Genomic DNA, 2,308 nt, shown 5'->3' with positions numbered 1-2,308 from the left:
ATAGGCGTGTGAGGGCGGGGCGACAAAAGAGGGAGGGAGGAAATGGGCGAATCGAAATTGGCAGGGGGAGGGGGGGAGAGGGGGGTGCACCGACTCAGGAGATCAGACTGTGGAGGGGCGGGGCATACTAGAGCAGACTTAGTTTCTGGCCCACTTATCTGTTAATGAAGGACACTACTGAGAGAGGGTCTCAAGTGCACGTGATTGATTATTCTTTTGCCATTTAGCAATAGATAGCGCCTGAGCCCCACCCATTTTATGAGAGGGACTCCCTTGCATCATCCAAATTATAATAACCTACTCTGAACAGGGAATCGGTGTGAAAGGCCCCGTTCAGCAGAAACTAGGGCCCACTAAGAAGTGAATTATGCTTTTCAAATGATAGTGAATAGCTACTTTGGGAAACTTGCAGCTTTAGAAGCTCAATCAATGCCTTCCCTTATTACAGGGGCTGCACTCAGCTGCGTTTTTAAGAACGGAAACCTCAACAAACAAGGGCCTTCCTGGATCATGGCAGCCCACTTTAAATCACCCAGGATTAGAAACCTGTTTGTTCTGAGCCTCGCTTGGAAGAGCAAACTTGCATGCGACACTGAATAGGGATCATGAGAAACCTAACTGGGGACCATGGGCTCCCCCAAACCTATAGTTCCATAAATCTCTGAGTTTCCTGCTTAGAATATGAGGAAATTATCAGTACTTTATTCTACACTGTACCCAGAATTCTCTTGGTTTCTCCTAACTACTGTATTCTTCAAACTTGACTGAGCAGGCTGGATTTTATATTTTAAGTTTATGTGGATTGACAGGATGGAATTGCCTCCACAAGTTGTCATGAGATGTAGAAGAGTGAATTGTACATTTCTCCACCTCTTTCCCTTGCAGATCCCCGTAGGGAAACAGCTGCAACAGGAATTCATTTTTATGGGGTCAGAGGTGAATAACTCCCCATCTTAGCTACCTAAGAAAAGGACAAAGGGCAATCCTTGTCTGGAGAATCTAACTGGTTTAGCTGACAGTAGCAGTAAATCCCCAGGAAACTCCCCAAGCCCATGGAACTGAAATGTAGAAAGTGTCAACATTAACTACATTAAACTACTCCTCCAGGAGTTATTGTTCCAGTGATTCAGCAGATTTCTTTTTGAAGTGTTCATGCAGCCTCCCCAGTTCCTTATAAGTGAGTCTGCCCACCCTTTGTTCCCTGTCACTCTCCTCCTGAGAGCAATAATAAGTTAAGTCTGAGGCTTTTATGCCACCAGTGGGAGTTCCCCACTTTCTTCCTCTCCACCACTCTCATTCTCCTATCTAAAGGCTCCAAATCAGCAGGATTTAGCCCAATCTCAAAGTGGAAGATTATGGTGGATTCTAGTTATGGTCTCTTGGTCACTATCTCTGTCAGAAGAGAATTTCTTCACTTGCACCATAACCAGCTCCATAATCTGCCCCTTGGCCATCATTTCCTGATACTTAAAGCTAAGGGCCTGGTTTCTAGCTGCTGAATATGCAGAATAAGTTCACTTTCAGTGAAATCATGCAATGGGTCCAACTTCTGACTGACATAACACAACCAGCAATGCTGGCACTTTCTTTACTCTCCCTGGCAGCTCACTCTGTGCAAGTGAAAGCCTGTCCTTATCCACGGAAAAGACTCCCCATATATAATCAGAAGGGCTCTGGACACTAGGTGCTACTGGCTGTGTCAGTCACATATATCTATTTTATAATCTGTCTTTGTAGCATCCTTCCTACACTTCAACCATGCGGTGAACCATATGCTAAGGATGGGCCTGATACCAACTTTCTATTAGTCTAAGTTTGATATTGAGATGAAATAACGCACTCATATGACATTGAAAAGTTAACAAAAGTTTTATTTAATCTAACATAGGAAGGATATGCAACAAGGATCCAACAATGTGCCCCTAACCCCTTCTCTATATGGAAATGAGTTAATTTAGTATTAACTCCATATAGATGGGACTTATTACACCCCAAGTGACTAGGCAGCCACACTAATATAGTCAGAGACCACCAGGAATCTTTGTTAAGGAAGGCACAGTTTTAGTTTTGCCCCATATCTAGGCTAATCAAAGCTTAGATTAGAAGGCACATGGTAGATAACAATCCTTTCATAGAAATGAAAGGTAATTGATAGTGGTATGCTTTTTTTTCCCCTAAAACAGAGACTGAGAGAGATACAGAGACAGAGACAGAGAGACAGAGAGACAGAGAGAGAAAGACAGAGAGAGACAGAGACAGAGGCAGACAGAGAGAGAGACAGAGAGAGAGACAGAGACAGAGAGAGAGA

Source organism: Sminthopsis crassicaudata, chromosome 2, assembly GCF_048593235.1.
Source record: "Sminthopsis crassicaudata isolate SCR6 chromosome 2, ASM4859323v1, whole genome shotgun sequence".
In the NCBI taxonomy this organism is placed as follows: domain Eukaryota; kingdom Metazoa; phylum Chordata; class Mammalia; order Dasyuromorphia; family Dasyuridae; genus Sminthopsis; species Sminthopsis crassicaudata.
This window is presented reverse-complemented; position numbering follows the sequence as displayed.